Here is an 8,431-nt window from a genome sequence, read left to right as displayed (position 1 = left end):
AAATCAGCAACACAACACACAAGAAAAGGAACTTATTTAGACAAAAACCAGAAAAACACTTAGCAGAGACTCGGAGAAGTCAATAGTTGTCGGAGAAAGAGGCTGCCACATCAACCGAATGACAATAAATCAGTTGACAACCCAAATCGGATTTGTAAATTGAGAAAGAGGGAAAAAAAACTAAGCCAGAGGTTAAGGGTAGATGAGATTCTCACCGGCGGCCCGAGGGGATTCAGAGACGCCGCCGGCGAGATTAGGTAAAACGGGTAAGGCGGTGGGAATTAATTGGGAATTTTTATTTAGAGAGGTTTGGCGGTGGGAAAGATCTTACCCATCTACTGATGATTACATAACTTTGGATTTAGAATTCGATTTAAGGAAAATATTTAATTTATTTAAATATATGAGTTTGATAAAAATAACGGGAATAATGAATTTAGTCGTAAAAATGGCAGGAGTAGTGAAAGAAACAATTGTAAACTGAATGAGTAGTGAACATAATAGTATTAACATATGATGTCGTGAAAACTGTAATAATATTAAAACTCCCTAGTAGTGAATGTGTTTCATAATATGTTGATAAATTTTATATCTCATTATAATTTCAAGATATATTACTCCCTCAGTTTTTCTGTTTTATTCTCATTTCTCTAATATATGTGAGCGTTATTTTAATGAAACAGAAGAAAACAGAAAAATAGAGGGAGTATAAAACAATATATTATAAATTGTAAATGGATGTATTAAACAAGTCTTACGCAATTATATTTCATAAAAAAATAAAATTTAAATGGTAAATTATATTTACGGTTATTAAATCTCTAACAACACAAGAAGGGGAAAATAGGTGTCTCGGCAAGTCATTCAAGGAGAGATCGATCGAGTACATTGTCAGCTAACCTTAAATTGGGAAGCACGAAGAACGGGAAGGCACCATTAGACCTGGTAAACTGGTCAATCGGGTCGAGTTAGTTCGGGTCTCTCATTGATTTCGGGTTAATTCGGGTCGGGTCGGTTATTTCGGGTTTCGAGTCTGTTTTGGGTTGGTTAGTCGAGTCTCTTTCGGGTCAAGCGGGTCGGATTATTTTGGATTGGTCAAGGTCAATGAATAAGAGATAAAAAGTCATTTCAAGTCTTTTCTAGTCAATTAGAGTTATGTTTTGTCACGTCACATTCGGGTTGGGTGTTTCGAAATGGGTCAATTGTAATACTCCACTGAACCGAAGATGTTATTCGGGTGGGGTACCCCTTTGAAGAGGTTTATTGATTGGCTTAAAAATCTGACTAGTGCTTAAAGGGATAGAAAGTACTACTCATATCATCAAAGTGCACTTTCTTTTCTGGTTATCCATGCAAAAGAACTCCGCAGTTAAGCGTGCTTGGTTGGGAGTAGTCTTAGGATGGGTGACCTCCTAGGAAGGTTTCCGGGATGCGCATGAGTGAGGACAAAATGCGCTGGAAAGGACCCGTGTTGATCTGTGGGCCATCTACACAGCCTGGTAAGTTACCGTGAGTGACTGTTCCCGACTCTAGGTTTGAGCCGGGGTGTTACATCAGTTATGGGTCAAGAAAGTTCGGGATCGGGTCAGTTATGGGTTAAGAAAATTCGGGTTATTTCGGGTTGGGTCGGGTCATTTCGAGTTTTGGATGTTATCCGAGTTCTGTAGTTCGAGTCAATTTCAGGTCTCGAGTCAGCTTTTTCAGATCAGCCAGATATAATCATTTTACCACGTCTAGGCACTACCTACTCGGCCACTCACAAAAGGGGCGAAAGAATTTATACAACTAATTGATGAAAATGTCAATATTCCTATATTTCTTAAAGTAATTATTACAAGTACTCCCTCCATTTTACTCCACACCACCACGATCTATTTTGTACACTATTCACAATTAAACAATCAATTTCAATTTTCTCTTTATATAAGTAAAAATATATTCCTGTGGAGTCTTGTTTAGGGATGTCATTGGGGCGGGGCGATGGTGGATATAGGCTCCCCCGTACCCGTACCCACCAAGAAAAACTCGTACCCATCCCCGCCCCACCACCCGTGGCGGGTTCAAGTTTTCAAAACCATCCATGCCCGAACGGGTGGAAATATAAAACTGTACCCGCCCCTCTTACCCATTAACTCGCTACACCATAATTTTATTCGATGAACTTTTTCGTAAAAGTTGATTTAATCACTATTAATTTCATTTTTTTGAATTTATCTTTATAATTTTAGTTTTTTCACCAAAGAAGTTAGTAAAAAACTTTATAAAATAGTTATTATTAACATTATATCTTAATTATAACTAAACTAGGTTTGTGACCCGTAAAATTCACGGGTTTATCTGTTTTAACTTTGATATTTTTATCGTATTGTTAATATTTGTTCGAGCAATTAATTGTTGATCCATTTAAAATATACAGTCTTGAAATACATAGAAGTTAGTTAGTTAATACCTTATTTCTTTGACAACTTTGGTTTATTTTTGTAAATCGAATCTTGTAAGTGACAATGTGGTAGCTACTAATTTGAGAAACTTGACAACAGAGTAATGACAAATGACGAAGACGACTCATTATATATACGTGTGTTTTACTGCGCAATATAATAAAATGAGTTTTTTAAATATTAAAAGTTGAAGCCATCCGTATATAATAAATTCCGTATGGAAAAATCTTCAATGACGCCTTATAAGGTTGTAAACTCAATACCTTAGTATAGTCATTTCCAAATTATTTCCAGACCTCTCCATCAACCCTTCCATAGAAATATCTTTGAAGTCTTATCACCACGTGCATGCTTCTAATATTATTTACATTCGAAAAACATTTATTATGTCAATAGAAAAATATTAGATACGATTGAACGGTATGGTCGGTATCTACTCCATGTATTACGAATTAAATTTTCATTTCAATAGCTCAATAATCCAAAAAACTTTATTCCCTAAATCCGAGTTCCAAAAGGTTCATAAAATTTTTTAAGTTCATTATTACTATTTCAAGAGTTTGATCCATCTCTTGTTATATTTATGTCTAGACCTGGCAAACAGATTAGGTCATGTCGGGTTCGTGTTCGTGTCACATGTAAACGGGTCACAAACTCTCCAACCCAAACCCGGCCCAATTAAATCTCGTGTCGTGTCGACCCACTTACATAAATGGGCCGTCAAGCCTCAACCCTAACCCGTTAATTTCGTGTCGGGTTCGTGTCGTGTTTCCGTGTCATGTCTATATTTGGAAAGTTTAAGTATATTTATGTGATGGAGGATAAAAAAATAAGATTAATTAAGTAAACAGGTCATTCGTGTCGGGTTCGTGTTTAGAGAGCTCAACCCAAACCCAACCCAATTAAATATCGTGTCGTGTTTGTGTTGACCCATTTACATAAATGGGTCAATAAACCTCAACCCAAACCCATTAATTTCGTGTCGGGTTCGTGTCGTGTTTTCGTGTGACACCCTTAAAATTAACGATAAATAAAGGCGTAAATTCTACGGAAAAACTGGTAGGATATGTTTGTAATTGGTTCAACTAGCCAAAAACCTGTAATTTCAAAAAAATTTCTAAACCAATCACAACATTTCTAACATTCCCAAGAGGCGGGTGCCAAAACCTGCCATGCTAACGAACTAATTACATGCCATAGCTAACGATAAGAAAATGTAATGATACAAACCCAAAATAGAAAAAGGGAGACATATGTCCCTTCAAATTATATACAAAACCAAAAGACATAAAAGGTTTACTATAAGAATAACCAAACTAGGTCCAAGGTTCCTTATGCTCACTAGCTCGTCTGTGACCCCAACAAAGCATCAACAACCTGTCAATCGCATTTTATACAAATACGAAAGCCACAATTCAGTGGGGAGTAACTTCGAGTCCTCCCAGCCACGAATCGTCATAATTAATGCAACATGTAGTAAAACATGTAAACAACATGATATTTAATCTAATTATCAAGTATTCTAACCTATGACCCCCTAACTGACCAAAATAAACTATCATGTGAAACATATAACAAACAGTAATCCAAACTTTATCAACTGTAACCGGCTTACATCTCACCTATTACAGTTCATAAAATCACCATACTAGAAAGGGCAATATATCAAAGACAGGCATAAGTTCTTAGTACGGTCAATAGTCACTTTGTAACTCGAGTCTATACCACGAGGTAGGGAAGGTAATCGAACCGGTATCTTGGCTCAGCGGTTAATATTAATAAAACATGGCCAAGACACAACACAACCCTAGCCTAAAATCTGCGCAGACCTAGACATGCGGATACACACCACCGCACCCAAGACCCACAATTTTTCTAAAACAAAGTGAGTACCCTAAGGAGTCCACCAAAGGGTTGGCTAGTACTTAAGCTGACCACTTACTATCAAAATAAGTAACGAGGTCATGCCCCAACTTGGATATAAATCCACTAGTCAGGAACACAAAGGCTATCAAGCAGTGAACATATACTCGTCAAATACTATAAAGACCTATCTATGATGAAGGCCGAAATACTCACCTAGGACCTAGTCCCAGCTAGTCCCAGCTTGAATACTTTAGCCCACACCACACAAGACAAGTAAGACACCCACTTAACCATAAGAGGACAAAAAGTCCAACTTACCAACATAAATGCTATCATTCTATCATGTGAAAGGCTAGATAAATGTCTATTCAGCAAACGATCTAACAATATCCTCAATAAGTATTCAATACTAATTTCCAATTCTAACAATATTAACCATGTTAAAGGCTTCAGGGAATCTAGGGCCGTTTTTACAATATAAGAAGTTACTTAAATTCAACTAACTACACATGTGAAATAGAGATATAATAAATGGCCTAAAGCAAGAAAAAGGCCGATTATCTAATTCATTCAACCGAATTTTTACCCGCAACCCCTGACCCTGCGGCAGTACGGGTTAAATTGCGGCTGACCAATCACTCAATTAACTGACATCGCATCAGTCAAAGGGACTAAGGCTCAGTTTTCGGCACAATCAACAAAACATTACAATTATCGCTATATAATTCATTCTGAGCCTAATCTTTACAATTTCATTTTCTAACCTATACTAACATGTGCAACTACCATAATAAATATAATTTCTACCTTTAACATAATTTTTATTACTAATTTGATTTAATTCAAAAGTTTACCCATACATTACTTATTCTAATTATCTCATTAATGAACCTAAAATGACGAACAATGCATGGAAAACCAACAAAACAAGCAACGGCCGCCGACCAGCCGTGGCCGTGGCTGTGGCTCATCTTTTTGTCGAACTCTCGCCGCCCCCCTACACCTCTCTTTTTTTTTTCCATTTTTGTTCATTATAACATCGTCTCAACACTAATTAATCGTTCCCAATTCAACTTTGTTAACTTAAACTAACAAAAGGCATAAATTAAGCATGCATGCATCAAACTTTAACATGTGTAAATTTCTACTCAAACCAAAAATCACAAAACATCCAAAAACAACAAAACATGTGACGATCTTTCGTCGAGTAACTCGAAATATGTTACCTTAAGCTAGAAAAAGAGCAATTAGCACCTTAAACCCAAACCCTAACAAGCACTAGCCGCTATCCTCGACAATATACGAGTCCCCAAACTCGTCCTCCAATTCTTCACCTAATTAAACAATAAAAACACCATAATAAGTACATAAATACCGAAATTACCGAAAATTCGTCTTAAAACAACTTCAAGAAAACTGAAATTAAAACATACTAGGTTGTAGATCTCGACGAGAGGATTCCGGAAATGTAAATTATGCAAAAATCCGATAAGAAACGCAAAAGTTATGGTGAAATTGAGCTTGATTTGGTATAAAATGGTGTTTTGATGAAAAAGGGAAATGTTAGAGGATGAAGAACAAAGAAAAATCAGAAAAATGAAGGGGAGGGGGTGTGGTCCTCGGGAAAGGAGAGAAAGAAAGGAAAGAGCGGGTTTGAGTCGGGATTTTCGAAAGTCGGTTTTTTGACTCGTTTCGATAATAATTAAAACCGTAAGTCAAATGCAAATTCCGACAAGACCAAAGTTTTTAAACACGAGATTACAAGAAAATTGAGTATTCATACGACCCATTTCCAAATTCGTTTACCCAACGTTCAAAAGAATTGTCATTTTCCCCCCGATATGCCCTTATTTCGAAATAAAAGATTTTACACGGTTTAAACTATTTTTAAACATCTCGAAACTATCAAAATAAATACTTTTCTTCAAAATATAATAAAATTATATTTCTTTGAATTATTTTTACTTTAAATACTTAAATATCAAATTTTATTTGATTAATAAATTATTTTCGAAATATATTAACGATTCGAAATTACGGGGCGTTACATTTCGTGTCGGGTCATTTATTGTCAGCTCTACTTATGTCCACGATCATACATAAAAATAAAAATAGTATTAAAGACTATAAAATAATCAATTCCGATTTTGAAAAAAAAAACATATAAATTTAAAAATATACGGATTAGAATTTAGAGAGCATAATATTTAATATTTATCCGTAGGTTCAGTTTCGCTTCCTTTTAGTACGCTTCCTTTTAGTACATGCCCTGATAATAGTTCATATGAAATGAAAAAGAAAAATATATGTTAGAGATGAGTATACTCATGAATACAAAAATAAAAATTTAAATAGGTTGATCGGGAAAGTATAATAGTAAAATTACACAACAATATATGCTTAATAACAAATTTAAAGAAATATTATAAGATATTCATTTTGATATCAACGATCATCTTATAATGGTTAAAAAAGCATAAACCACTTAAAAAAGTAAAGTAAATTTTATAGAAAAACAACCAAAAGGTGGCAGTTGGAGAAAACTTAAATTGGAAGAGGAAATGGCATAATTAAAAGGGTTTTTTGTCAAACACAACCTTTAAATTTTTTTTTTTTTTTCAAACACCACCTTTAAAAAAAAAAAGTTTGTCAAACACAACCTTTAATAATTTTTTTTTTGTCAAACACGACTTTTTTGCCGCTTGCAATGGGATGACTTTCAGTCTATATTTGAGATAGCAAACGAGGTCGGTTTGAGGTGTTCTTGGACTTGTTGGAAAAGTGGGAGTACAGACTTTCTAGGAATTGTCAACACGGTGGCAAAAGGTGATCTTATGTGGGGTCAATTGGTGCGTAAAGTAAGGCTGATCAAAGAAAGGGGTAGAAGTTTGGGTTTACCGTGGGTTGTTAGAGGGATTTTCGAGGGTCTTTTAATGAGGTTATGATGTTTTGTTTGGTCTGGAATTTGGTGATTGAAGGGAGTGCAAGGTATATCATAGTTGTGTTGTTTGTGGTCGTCGTTGGTTGCAAGTGGTGGTTTAAGGGAGTGAATTGACTCACGGAAAAATCCTACTTTAACTTACATCAACCCCATGTGACCGGCCTTACTTTACGCACCAATTGACTCCACATAAGGTCACCTTTGGCCACCGTGTTGACAATTCCTAGAAAGCCTATACTCTCACATTTCTAAGGAGTCCAAAAACACCTCAAACCGACCTCGTTTGCTATCTCAAACATCAACCGAAAGTCATCCCATTGCTAGCGCTCAAACTTTGGCCAAAATGTCGTGTTTGACAAAAAAAAATTTATTAAAAGTTGTGTTTGACAATTTTTTTTTTAAAGGTAATGTTTGGAAAAAAAAAGTTTTTTAAAAGTTGTGTTTGACAAAAAAACCCTAATTAAAATGATTAATTATTGTCATGATGGTTCAAAAAGTAATTGTGAAATTTTAAAGATTTTTCATTCAATTATTTGTACTTATTTATGGGGGCTGATTTATATCGACGACGTTTTAGTAAATATCGACGACGTTTTTCATAAAAAAGACGATGACTGCCCTTTTGACTTTCTCTCTCTAAAAAAATTTCTCTCAAACTCAACTAAATTAAAAACAAAAAACAACAACAATTAACAATATGTCAGCCTAATTAGTTCATGACATTAATTTTGTAAATAACATATTGTTAATTGTTTGCGTAAATCTGAAATTTTTACCCCCAAGATTGAACCATAGACCAAACTTTGAGATCTAACGTTCAACCATGGACCAAACGTTGGAAATCAACGTTTGCCGTGGTCCAAACGTGGGAAACCAACGTTGGCCGTGGTCCAAACGTTGGAATCCCACGTTTGGCCACGGAGAAATTTTTTTTTTTTTTTTTTTTAAAAAAAAAAAAAAAAAAAAAAAATTAAAAAAAAAAAAAAAAAAATTCTCCGTGGCCAAACAACCAATTCCCACGTTCAGCCACGGATGAACGTTGCATTCCAACGTTACACCCACGGCCAACAACCATTTCCAACGTTTGGCCGCGGTTTCGCCCTAAAAACCGTACAAATTCACTCCCAATCCAATTAACAACAACAAATTTCGACTCAAAAATCAATCCCAATCAACTATATTT

At 35.3% G+C, this 8,431-nt stretch overlaps 1 long non-coding RNA gene across 1 annotated transcript; it reads right to left on the bottom strand.

The window, feature by feature from the left end:
- Nucleotides 1–3,624: 3,624 nt before the first annotated feature.
- On the bottom strand, nucleotides 3,625–5,904 carry LOC141656017 (uncharacterized). The gene is made up of 3 exons (XR_012548287.1): nucleotides 5,741–5,904; nucleotides 5,534–5,641; nucleotides 3,625–3,818 (listed from the first exon to the last, which is right to left on the bottom strand). It is a non-coding gene; the product is annotated as an uncharacterized LOC141656017 (long non-coding RNA).
- Between the last annotated feature and the right edge of the window lie 2,527 nt (nucleotides 5,905–8,431).

This window comes from Silene latifolia, chromosome 5 (genome assembly GCF_048544455.1).
Source record: "Silene latifolia isolate original U9 population chromosome 5, ASM4854445v1, whole genome shotgun sequence".
In the NCBI taxonomy this organism is placed as follows: Eukaryota; Viridiplantae; Streptophyta; class Magnoliopsida; order Caryophyllales; family Caryophyllaceae; genus Silene; species Silene latifolia.
Note: the sequence above shows the minus strand (reverse complement) of the source record. Positions and strands in the feature narration are given on the sequence as shown.